A 12,952-nucleotide genomic window follows, 5' to 3' on the forward strand; every position below is an offset into this window, starting at 1 on the left:
TCGTCAGATCAAATGTGTTCAATTTACAAATCAAAAAGGTGGGTGTGTTTTAACTGCTAACTCTGGCTAGGATATCAGACTCAAGCTGAGTTCCTTCTCTCTTATTCATAACACAAGTGATAAATTATTCTGTGGACAAATTAGACCCTCAGTGACCTTCTCAATGCATTTACACAGGTGTAACTGAATGGAACATAGTAGGCAATTCTGCTGAGGCTGCACAAGGTGGAAGAGAACCCCGCTGTGTTTCTCATTCTCTTAGGGGTGTTGGCTCTTCAGGGCTAATAACAGCAAAGCTCTTTGTGTCATTAAACTCAGCAGATCTGACTATACACAAAGGGGAGACTTTTTTGAATAAAAAGGTTACTCTCTAATGTTCCAGGTTACTTTAACTCCTTCTGGGGTCTCTGATGCAGTCCCTCTAGGAGTCGCTCAAAGACACCAAGGCAGCGAATGGCAGCTCCAAAGGGATAAAGCTTCATAAAGCTGCTTTTCTCTTGGTCTGGCTCAAAGCCACTAGCTCAAGATTATTTCCGAGTTGAGAAATCAAAGGAAAGTGATGGAGGCAGAGTTCAAGTCTTCCGGAGGGGAGGTGTCATCGTGGACAAGGTTCCTGGTGTGGCACATGAAGGAGATGGATGGCCAGCACACGTAAAAGAGGTCACAGAGAGTACACTCACTCTAATCACTCCCCTCCCACAATGCCCTGTTCCTTACTTGCTGCTTTTAGGATATAAGCAGCTACAGGCATGATTTTATCAGGGGACTTTGACAGTCTGATTTCTTTTATCCCTGTTCTTACTGTCTCCTACAGAGAGCTGCCAGCCAGGAGGGTGAGGAAGGGTTTCTGTTGTAGGGCTCTCCAGGTAGAGACCCACAACAATAGCCTCTACCACAGGGGGTGCAAAACATATCAGACAACCAAATGCAATCTCCAGTGTTGTGAAATGTGAGGAGCCCTGGTAAACCAGCAACTGAAGAGCAGAGAGTCAGGAGGAGAAAAAAAAGAGAGTGAGCAAGGGAGTAAGACAGAGACACAAATGCAAAGCGCAGAGTAGGAGGGTGAAAAAGAGTGAGTTAAGGAAATAAAGAAAAAGTGCCAAGGAGAGAAACAATGGGCAGCAAATGGTGGGGGGGGGGGGGGGGGGGGAAGAAGAAAGACGGCAAGAAGAAAATATGACAGAAATGTATGAAGACCAAACTCCAGGTAAAATTCTCCTCTCTGAGCTATGTGGTTGATCTCAACTGATTTCCCTATTATCTCTAAACACCTAGAAATCTAGTTGAACTACCAGAAGAGTTCATTTATGTTGGGGCCCTTGTGCATGGGCAGATGACATTGAGGGCTTATAAGCGTGAATGTGTGTGCATGTGAAAAGGATGGGAATATCCATGTATATGTTAGTAGAGGTGTGTGTGGAAGCTAACGTATGTGGCAGAGAGAGTATAAAGATCAGTTGTTGAGGTGTGTGTCTGGGCACATATGGGAGGTGATTATATGTGTTGTAGCAAAGTTCCTCCTCTACCTTGGTGGGTCCTGCACTTATTGGTCAATTTGCTCACCTCAATAATCTTCCCCTCTGGTGGAACCCACAGTCTGGGTCAACTCCTCCTGTGTTGGATCAGGAGTTGGGAGGTTTGGGGGGAACCTGGGCCGCCCTCTACTCCGGGTTCCAGCCCAGGGCCCTGGGGATTGCAGCTGTCTATAGTGCCTCCTGTAACAGCTGCATGACAGCTATAACTCCCTGGGCTACTTCCCCATGGCCTCCTCCAAACACCTTCTTTATCCTCACCACAGGACCTTCCTCCTGGTGTCTGATAATGCTTGTATTCATCAGTCCTCCAGCAGCACACCCTCTCAGCTCCTTGTGTCTCTTACTCCCAGCTCCTCACACATACACCTCACTGACTAACTGGGAGGCTTTTAACTAGTTCCAGCCAGCCCTTGATTGGCTTCAGGTGTCCCAATCAATGTAGCTATCTCCACTGCCTTCTAGAAGGATCTTAATTGGCCCCAGGTGTCTTGATTAACCTGGAGCAACTGCCATTTGGTTACCATGGTATCAAGGATTTGTTTAACCTGGGGCTAACATACCTGTTCCTCACTACTTTACTGTAGCCATCTAGCCTTGCCCCATCCCAGTGTGCAATACTGCCAGCCTCAAAAATCATGCTTCCCAAAATAACAAGATTGAAGTAAAAATCAAAAGATTTTTTAAAAAATAATTTGAGTTCTTTTAATTGCCTTCTCATTCCAGATCATTTGGGGTGCACTCACTTTGCATTTTCAAGCTTTTCTTCACAACTAGGAGGGCTAGAAATGAAATTAAAAAAAAAAAAGAAAGCTAAGATTCTCATAAAGTCTCCTGATTCCAGCAGCTTTAAGAAAAAACACCAAATATCATAAGACTTCTGGGAAAAGTGTGTGTGTGTGAGTGTAGAAGTGAGTGTTGAGGCCCGTATGTGTTTCTGACAGGGTGTACATATAGTGAGTATGTGTGTTGAGGAATGTATTTATCTGTGCTTACAGTGTGGGTCTATGCAGCTGTGGGGAGACTGTCGGTTGGAGGCTGGATGGCTCCTCTACCTGAAAATGCTTACAATAGTGAGTGTTCTTCTCCATCCTGACTGGCAGCTGACTTTGCCGGATGTGAGCACGGAATGACGGCTTTGGTACAAACCACAGCTGAAGGCTGATGCCTACTCAGAGAAATCTTCAGAGCAGTTTCCAAAAGCTCCTATCACAGCCTTATTCTTCAATGAAGTAAAGGGGGCAAAGAAACAGCAAGGCTCTCCTCAAGAGGGAAAGAGATTGGGCCGAAGGAAGAGACAATAAACAAGAGTGTTCCATCCTCCTTCACCAAAGCAGGAAGGGAGCATGGTGCAGATTCTCCCTGTCCTTGGCCCTAATCATGCTGCAGGGGCTGGGAAATCCTTGTGTCCTCTGGCTCATTAACTCAGGCTGCTGCTGTTTCACCCAGATCAGTGTATCATCAAGTGTATCATGTGTATTCAACCCACAGCACTTTACCTATTGATGGTTTTCATGGTGTTTATAGGCATATCCATCTGTGTAACAGCATGAAACATTTCTCTGGGGAATCGGATTGAGAGAATCTTTCCCACTTAATCTCTATTATGGATTTGGCCTTCTGTATAGGATTTACCACTTAACCCATTAAATCCTATACACAGCCAGCTATTGTTCTGGATAACGATGAGCTTCGTAATTTAGTTGTGGGGTGGTGAAACTCTTCACTGGGAATTGTCTTTTCACGGAACACAGCTTCTTTGTTAACCCCTGACTGGCCTAGCAATGTGAAAGCAGCCTGGTGACATAGCACAGTGTCTCTTTCTTCACCTCATAACTTAGCCAGCGAGAGGGGATTCAGTCCTCATAAATATAAAGTCCCTCACTCAATGAGAGGAAAGAAACAACACAGATAAAAAATGTGGGGAAGAACCAAGCCACCTCATCTGTAACATTAAAACAAGTTTATTTTTATATGGTGTCCTTAATAGCATCTTTATGTTGCTTTTCTTGTAGGAAAGCATTATATTCACCTCTGGGAAGGTTTCAGAGTAGCAGCCGTGTTAGTCTGTATCCACAAAAAGAACAGGAGTACTTGTGGCACCTTAGAGACTAACAAATTTATTTGAGCATAAACTTTCGTGGGCTACAGCCCACTTCATCAGATGGTCACATAAACACAACCCTATACTGGAAACCTACTGACTCAGCTCCAGCCCAGAGCCCGCGCCCCCTCCCGAACCTCAACCCCCTACCCCAGCCCAGTGAAAGTGAGTGATGGTGTGGGAGAGCGAGCAATGGAGATGGGGGGGAATGGAGTGAGTGGGGCGGGGCCTCGGGGAAGGGGCGGGGTAGATCCTGGATTGCCTTTAAATTGAAAAAGTGATTTTAGGCATAAAAAGGTTGGAGACCACTGACCTAGAGGATAGAGGGTTATAGGGAATTGCTAGCAGGGATGTGAAACCAACCTACTTTCTTTCTTAGACAGGGTTACCGGACTAGTGGAATGGTGAAGGGGGAGGGAAGGAGTAGACGTGATATATCTTGATTTTAGAAAGGCTTTTGACACAGTCCCACATGACATTCTCATAAGCAAACTAGGGAAATGTGGTTTAGATAAAATTACTATAAGGTGAGTGCAAAACTAGTTAAAAGAGCATACTCAAAAAATAGTCATCAATGGTTCACTGTCAAACTGGGAGGACATATCTAGTGGGGTCCCGCATGGGTCAGTCCTGGATCCAGTACTAATCAATATTTTCATTACTGACTCGGATAAGGGAGTGGAGAGTATGCTCATCAAATCTGAAGATGACACCACGCTTAGAGGTGCTGCAAGCACTTTGGAGGGCAGGATTAGAATTCAAAACAACCGGGACCTTGGAGAATTGGTTTGAATTTAACATGATGAAATTCAATACAGACAAGTGCAAAGTACTTCCACCTAGGAAGGAAAAAAAATCAAATGTCCAACTACATAATGGGGAATAACTGACTAGAAGGCAGTCCTGCTGAAAAGGATCTGGGGTTATAGTGGATCACAAACTGATTATAAGTCAAAAATGGAATACAATTGCAAAAAAGGTGAATATCATTGTGGGGTGTATTAACAGGAGTGTTGTATGTAAGATACAGGAAGTAAATGTCCCACTCTACATGGCAATGGTGAGGCCTCAGCTGGCACACTGTGTCCTATTCTGGGCGCCACAATTTAGGAAAGATTTGGACAATCTGGAGAGAGTCCACAGGACAGCAACAAAAATGATAAAAGGTTTAGAAAACTGGACCTACAAGGAAGGGTTAAAAAAACTGGGTCATGTTTAGTCTTGAGAAAAGAAGACTGAAGTGGGATCTGATAATCTTCAACTATGTTAAGGGCTGTCATTAAGTAGACAGTGATCAATTGTTCGCCATATCCACTAAAGGCAAGACAAGAAGTAATGGGCTGAATCTGCAGCAAGGGAGATTAGGTTAGACATTAGGAAAAACTTTCTAACTATAAGAGTAGTTAAGCTCTGGAATAGGCTTCCAGGGGAGGTCGTGGAATCTCCATCACTGGAGGTTTTTAAGAAGGAAAGTCTTCAACAGGACTTTTCAACAGGAAAGTCCAGTCTGATGTACTGACTGGACACCAAAACTCCGGTTACTGTGTTGCGCGGGGAGTCACTGGGTCATTAACCCTTGTCAGCCCCTGCTCAGCAGGGGCTATTTCCTACCTGCAGGCAGGCTCCTTGTCAGGGTGCAGCAGCTCCTGTCCAAGCCCCAGGGCAGAGGAAGACAGCTGGGGGGAGAGGAGGGGGGGAAGGGAGGTGGATATGATCAAACAAGCAAGGGGGAAGGAGGGAGAGGAGCAAGTGATGGGAGCGGGTGCTTGGGGGGAAGAGGTGGAGCAGGGGGCAGAACCTTGGGGGTCCAGTTACCAGCAATTAGAAAGGTGGCAACCCTAATATGGATGTGACTATAAGATCTCACCCTAAATTAGAGATGATTTCAGCTTTGGTAAGACTAAGTGATGGAATCTTCTACTTTATCTATCAGTTGATATGTGCAGGAAAGCAACAATGAAGAGTGTCTAGAAAACTCCTGGTCTGCCTTTCCAGATGGTCCTCCTGGCTCAGGTTTCATTTAAAGCTGAAAACAAGGGGGAGAAAGCAGTAAAGTTTCTTGCAGCTGCCCTGCCCCCACTGCTGACAAGTAAACAACTGTGTGCAGAGATAGTAAACTAATTAGAAACCTAATCCCATCTTCATCTGCAGCCAACATTGCTATGACACCTTCTGGGAGACATGAGAGAAGCCAGGGAATGAGAAGGGAAGAGAAGGAGATAGAAAAACAGTTTGCGAGGGCAAAGAAAAGCAACGCAAATTAATTTTATACATACGGTGGTCAAAGATAGCTCTTAATCCAATGAGATGCTAATGTAGGACATGGATCTTTAAAATATGGGGGGAAACCCCAAATAAGAAATACTGTTTCTGGAGTGACTATATTAAAACGAGTCCAGAAGAAAAATAGAAAAGTAACAACTTCTTTCAATAATAAATAAATTCAACTATATGAGCAAGATAGCAGGAAAATTCTGGTTTATTCCAGAATTCCATCCACCTAGTCCCCTAGCAGCATGTGGAGTGGCAATACACTGAACTCATGAAACCCTCAACTAATGAAACACAAGACAGAAGCATTGCATCATCAAAACAATCCCTTCTTAGCTGATCCTATCCTAAGTGCCAGACACTGTTACCTAGCAACTTCAGAGAACCCTTAATTAACCCTTCAATGAGTATCACAAGACACAGCAAAAAGAGACAGAAATAAAGTCTGAAATGACATGGTTTTGTTCCTTTAGTCTATATCATGTTTTAATGTTTATATAGCTTCAGTTTCAAGAATCAACATTTCAGAGGTCAATAATTTACAGTGATAATTAGCGGAGGGACGGAGATAAACTTTGAGTTTAAAATGAGGGCCAGCCCTGTTAATCAGCAGTATTGACAATTCCAAGCATTTAACAAACAAAACAAAACAAAAAATTCAAGAGCTAAGTCCCCCAAATTCATGAATTTAGCTTTAAAATAATTAAATTTGAAAATAATACATTTTAGATTTCTTTCATTTGTCTTCTGGTGTTCGCGTATTTATGATTCACATTGTTAAGGTTTTGTCCATGACCAAAAATTTACTTAAAAAAAAAAAAGCTGAAATTCTCAGATAACAATAACAGGGTTCAAAAAAGAAGTAGATAAATTCATGGAGGATAGGTCCATCAATGGCTATTAGCCAGGCTGGGCAGGGATGGTGTCCCTAGACTCTATTGGCCAGAAGCTGGGAATGGGAGACAGGAGATGGATCACATGATGATTACCTGTTCTATTCATTCCCTCTGGGACACCTGGCACTGGCCACTGTCGGAAGACAGGATACTGGGCTAGATGGAGCTTTGGTCTGACTGAGTATGGCCGCTCTTATGTTCTAAAAACCTAATTTCAGCTTTAAAAAAAATCAAATATCACTAGGACTCATGAGATAATTGTGAGAGTTGGCAACCCTGATTCAGAGACAGCAAAGTGATGCAGGGCTGTGTAAGGCAAAGAGGATTTTATTGAGCAATATTGACCTCCTGCATTTAGTATTTTCTGACAATTAATGACAGTCTGGGGGAAATGAGAAGCCTTGGAGCTCTTAACTAAGCTGGTCAGAAAGGCCTGGTGCCACAAAGGTATTTAGGTTTCAATCTTCCATTGATTTCAATGGATGTTAGGACCCTAAATACCTTTGAGGATCTGGGCCAAAGTGATTTGAAATACCCAGCCCAGTGGTAATTATTGCTATTATAAACAGTGAAAAGAAAATATAAAGTAATTGTTATTCTTTCTATGTTGTGTCTCAAGTTCTGTGTGTTGTTGGGTATTTTGTTTACTATGGAGCAGAGAAAGGATCATAATCAACTTAACAATCACCCTTCTTTCTGAATTTTTACCTATTGTTCTTACAAGGAACACCTCAGGTTACTATAAGTGAAAGAAATTGGACAGAAAATATAGTTTTCCCTATGTTTCCAGTTTGTTTACTTTGTTCATCTGACAACATTTTGGTGTCTAGTTACCTTTACTGTTTCTCCGGAACGGTCATTTCTGCTGTTTGTGTGGGTCTTTCACACAGCAACACGAGGAGAGACAAACACTTTTTAAAAATAGGACAATGTGACAGTAAACATTGACAGGTGATCTTAGAGGCAGATATAGTACCTAAGACATTTACTCATTTAAAAAAAAAAAGACTAGATTTCATGCTGTGTCCTTTTAATAGCTGAGACACAGTGAAAATGGGAAACCTGGACTTCATTTTCAGCCTTTTTGTCAGGGGCATAACAGGAGTATCCAAACTTCACCCAACTTTGGGCTGCAATGATAACTTGCCAAGAACTTGAGGGTACACCAAATTTGGATTAAATGAAGCAGATTGCAGCTATCCATCTTTATATTTAATATGGTACTGTTGCTCACAGTAGGTTCCAGCATGCAATGCTCTACACCTCTGTCCTGACTCAAAGAGCAAGAACAGGAACATTGATCAAGATGGAACATTGTATGCTGGAATCTATAATCTCTGTGGACCACATCCCCCTATTAAAGATGTGGTTGGCTGTATGCTACATTATATTACAGAACGTCATGGCTCATACCTGTCCTAGAGGCTGCACTTTGTCTTGTCTTGGCTTACATGCCCTTTATATTGCAGTCTCTGCTGTCTGATGTCGTGTGAGTCTATGAATATATCCTTCTTCAAGTGCAGGGCCTCACTGTTTTCAGCTCAAAATCTTCCTAATGCTGCTAATCTCATATTAACATCCTACTGACACAGCAGACACCAGGAGAAACAGAGATTGCCAGAGACCAGCTCTCTGGCCCTGTGACCGTGGGCTGGTCAGATCTGGATTAATACTTGAAGAGATTTACCCCAGGAAGCCTTGTTACACGTGCGTATATCTCTAACATGCTTTGAGCTACTGCAGGAGAGGGGAAGCATGGAACCTATGAGTTTACAGATGGTAAACATGAAAATAAAAACCCTCGGACAACTCAGGCTCATTTCATTTGTTTTTCTGCATAAAAATCACAATTATAGGGAACAGAAATCCTTCCCTTCTCAGCTAAGGGGCACCTAGGCAGAGACGGACATCCCACATACGAGACAAAATGCATTATGATGTACCCCAAAACAACATCTCCCTCTTACTGTATAAAACTGACAGCTGATCTCCCTGAATTTAATCCTTTCTAATACCACAATCCGTTTTCTGGAAATTAGGCTTTGTCTACATGGGAAAGTTTTATTGGTATAAACTCACATATGAATTTAAACTGATAGTTATATCGGTATAACCCTCCATGGAGGCACTCTGAGTCCATTGTAAGTGTGGCCTCTTTTATTTTGGTTTAGCTTAAAAATAGCTACACTTATACTGGAATAAATGTCCACGCAGAAGCATTACACCCCGTATAACTATACTGGTATAACTGGTAAAACTTTCCTATGTAGACAAGGACTCCTTCTGAAAAATAAAATAATCTCCAAGAAACTGCTATGCTGGTGTTGGCTTGTCTCTGATAGGGTTGCCAGTTTTGGTTGGGCGTATTCCTGGAGGTTTCATCACATGACATAATCTTTAATTAAAGATTAATATTTAATTCCTGGAGACTCCAGGAAAATCCTGGAGGGTTGGCAACTGTAGTCTCTGAGTCAGGACTAATCTCCCTAAAAGATCAACATATTTTAATTTTGCCTGGTAAGCTGCCAATGAAATAAGTGACCCTGTTATTGAGTTACTGTACTATTGTGTGTGTAACTAATGGTGACTGTAGGAGGTTTGCCTTCAAAGCACCATACTGTCCCCTGTAGGAATAAAGAAAGAAGTACAAAAACATTCCCCCATGCCTCACAGAGCAGAACTGAACTTTTATTCCATCACTTACACTATGATGCCTACCAATCCAGCTGAGCTTCTTGAAAGATCAGCCTGCATCTCATGCAAACCTTTGGTTTAAAAACAACTCTGCCTCTCTCCAGTTTTCTATACCTGTAATATAATTGTATTATTGTTGTTGCTTTTATTTCTTTCCCCTTTTCTTTATTAGCAGGGACATTTGCATGGAAATAGTCAGTCACTTAGGAGCTGATCTCCTGCTGCTTATTTTCACTTCCCCCTCCCCCTGAAACACTGATCCTCTGTTTTTAAAATCACACTCATCCCCACAGCAACCACTCTAATGTCACCAACACAACACCGCTCTCTCCTTCCAAGGACCAAAATATTCTTGGCCGTCCTCCTTAAATGACACACTTGAACAGTATATTTGCATATTGCTAACTTACCTCATTTTCATGCTCTCTCTCTCTTGCTCCCTGTCTGATTCTCAGTGGGGACTATTCCGCAACTGTTTGCCTCTTTCAAAATTGATTCCTTCTCCATATTTGGGAATTTGTGTTGGGCACTAACTGGTACAACCCATTCTCTTCCCACAGTGCACACTGGGAGTTATAGTTTCCAGCAAGGAATGTTGTTTTCCAACATGCAGACAGCCAGCAAAGGCAACAGAAAGAAAGATGTCTGAGGATGACCCTTGTTTTCCTTCTTAATTATAACCCATCCCCCGTTTTAACCGTGTTTTAATCCTCTGGTTTGTTATACCTTCTCCTCCTCAATTATATCTATCTAAGTTTTCATACTGCAGTCATCACCATGGCGTATGAGTGCCTCACACAATAAAGCACACATTGAAGACCCTACTACATTCTAGTTTGGTAAGTGATGCTATTGCACAATATGTTTATCTCATTATGGAAGGGAGCAGGTGCTCCTCTTTGCCTGTGCTAAGTAATTATATGCAAAAACCAGGATAGGGCAACAGTAAAGCTGATACGTTTCAATCACACTACCCCTCCAATCAGAAACATCAGAGTTAAATCCCCCTTAAAGCCTTTTCTCTGCCACCTTAGGCATATGCGTTGCATTAATGACTTTCATTAAATGATCACACACAATAGTGGACAACTAGCAAACATACAAAACAGCATAACTTATCCTGCCTCTCAGCTGGAAGTATATGGTTGGAGGCAGTTTTCTCATTGTGTAATACTGATTTATGTTCAAACTGGGCTATTTTCCATAATTGTTAAGCATATGTAGTATTTTATATTATTGCATGTACACTGAGAGGTCATGTAATGAAGGAGGCAATTGTAATGCCCACACTGCAGCTCATTGGACAAACCATTTCATCCTTTTTAAAAAGTACTGTAGTAATGAATGCATGAATACTCATGCACAAAAAGGAGATCTGATGGTGTGTAGTACAATGTAGGGAGAAGAAGCCCTGGAAGGCCTGCATTTATCTAGTATATCAGGAAGCTACTGGCCTTGAGTACACCACCATCCTTTTAAAAACTTTCCAAGAAGCACCACTGATAGGTTTCAGAGGGAGCCAGCCACATGCTGCCACAATACAGGGCCCTTGAGGATCATGGAGGAGAAACAGGAAGAAAAACAGGAATTCCTTCAAAAAAGAAACTGTGCATTGTGCCCAGATCCAACATATTTCACAGTGTAAGCCCTGCCCCTTTCTCTCAAGTCTGCTCCCTGCTAGTGTTTTTGTTTATTTATTTAGAGAGAGAAAGCTTGGGACCTCAACTTTAGCTAGTCAGCTTTTGCCAGTTAATGGAGCAAACTTCAACCTGACCCCGAACTCTGAGTTTGGCTACTTTAAAATAACTGTTCTCTAGGTCTTTGAAAACTGTTTGGTTGAGTAAATGTATGTTGTTAGGGCGACACCTTGTGACTAAACAGAAGAAATGCAAAAAGAACAGGAGTACTTGTGGCACCTTAGAGACTAACAGGAGTACTTGTGGCACCTTAGAGACTAACAAATTTATTAGAGCACAAGCTTTCGTGGGCTACTGCACGAAATGCAGAAATGCACGAAATGCAGTCTCCAAGTCCTCCTGATTCTGGCTTCTTTGACTCTCCTGCTTACCAGTGGAGCTGAAGGTGGAAACTTTGGCTTAGACTCAGTTCTTTTATAGGAGAAGTCTTGGTGGCCAGAGAAGTCAAAGATTTTGATAAGCTTTGTGTCCTTATTTGAACCAAAGGCAAACTCTGAGACTCAAGCCCTTTGAGACTCATCACTAAGATAGAGACACATACCCTATCCTACATCAAGAAAACTCTTCTCTCTCATGCATACACAGACTTGCAACATCAGATCTTCCTCTCTTCCAGGGCTGTTCATGTCTTTTCAGCATGCCACCACTCCATTCAAACTGGGATTTATAGACAGAAATGCATAAGCATGCCATCTTGAAGTCAATCCTTTCACAATACAAGATAATCCCTACATTTCTCTATAACATAGTTCACTTTAGAAACTTTTCAGGATGGTATGTGCATGACTCTCTGAGCACACTTTTAATTGGGAATGATCCTTCACTACATGTATTATGATATAGTATTAACTTCAAGGACTTAAAATGCAATATATTTGCAATGTGGCCAAGTTAGAGTGGCTATGAGCACCATGCTGCCTTTTACATTTGATTGGTTCCAGCCAGCTCGGTCCCTTTGTCTACAGAAGACATTAATTTTCCAAAAAATAATAATAAGATAATATAGACTTGCAAAATTCAATTCCCCCACTCTCACACAGCAAATATTTTTTGTTTTTGGAAGGTGAGTAACTTTTTTATTATAATTTAGCTTCCTGGTAGTCAGTAGGTGAGAGGGTCTTGTGTGTGAGCAGGTAAATGTTCATGACAATTTTGTATGGCTTACATAATGATGCTTTGCACAGACAGCCCTTTTCAGCTGTAGCGATAAAGAGCTTTACAAATCAGGTAACAGAGGATAAGTGACCTGATTTTTGAGGATACTGATCACCCACAACTCCCCTAGAGCTCCCACTGAGTTCCAACTGCTCAACATTTTTGACAATTTGGCCATACGTGACTTTCTTAAGGTCACATAGCAAGTCAGTGACAGAGAGAAGAACAGAACCTGGAACTCCTGATGACTCCCATTATCAGTTTCAGTTATCTAGAGTGACCATAGCTGCCCCATGTTCAATGAGTAGTATCCCTCTGATACAATAACTACCAACAGTAATAGCTTTTAAAAACACTTAGAGGGCTTCTGTCTGGATTCCAGAGAACCTGCTTTTTTCTTTAAATAAGTCATTCCCCCCCCTCATGCTCTATTGTGTTCTAATGCAGTACAACAAAAGCTATCTCTTTACAGCAATTGTGGAATTTCAGGCACCCACGGCCTGATTTTGAAATTGAAATTGAAATTAATGGAGATATCCCATCTCCTAGAACTGGAAGGGACCTTGAAAGGTCATCAAGTCCAGCCCCCTGCCTTCACTAGCA

This window comes from Malaclemys terrapin, chromosome 1 (assembly GCF_027887155.1).
Source record: "Malaclemys terrapin pileata isolate rMalTer1 chromosome 1, rMalTer1.hap1, whole genome shotgun sequence".
NCBI classification, from domain to species: Eukaryota; Metazoa; Chordata; order Testudines; family Emydidae; genus Malaclemys; species Malaclemys terrapin.